This window comes from Penaeus monodon, chromosome 28 (genome assembly GCF_015228065.2).
Source record: "Penaeus monodon isolate SGIC_2016 chromosome 28, NSTDA_Pmon_1, whole genome shotgun sequence".
Classification (NCBI taxonomy): domain Eukaryota; kingdom Metazoa; phylum Arthropoda; class Malacostraca; order Decapoda; family Penaeidae; genus Penaeus; species Penaeus monodon.
The window spans coordinates 24,577,668-24,577,911 of NC_051413.1; positions in this window are offsets into that span (position 1 = coordinate 24,577,668).

Sequence of the window (244 nt, forward strand, 5' to 3'; positions counted from 1 at the left end):
GACAATGCAACAAAAAGTGACGTAGAAGATAGAAGAGAGAACACAATAACAGAACTTAGAGAACTAAAGAAGAGAAAGAAAGAGAGAAGGAAGGAGAAAAAAAGGGAGAGGGGAAATCGCCCCTGAGGGATTGTTGTGAATGAAAGGCCCCGGGAGACCGCCTGAGCTGCCCGATTGAGCGAACGACGAATGAATCGGCTCCGGCCCTTTGTCTTCGGCGCGATTCATGTGCTGCGTTCTGTCG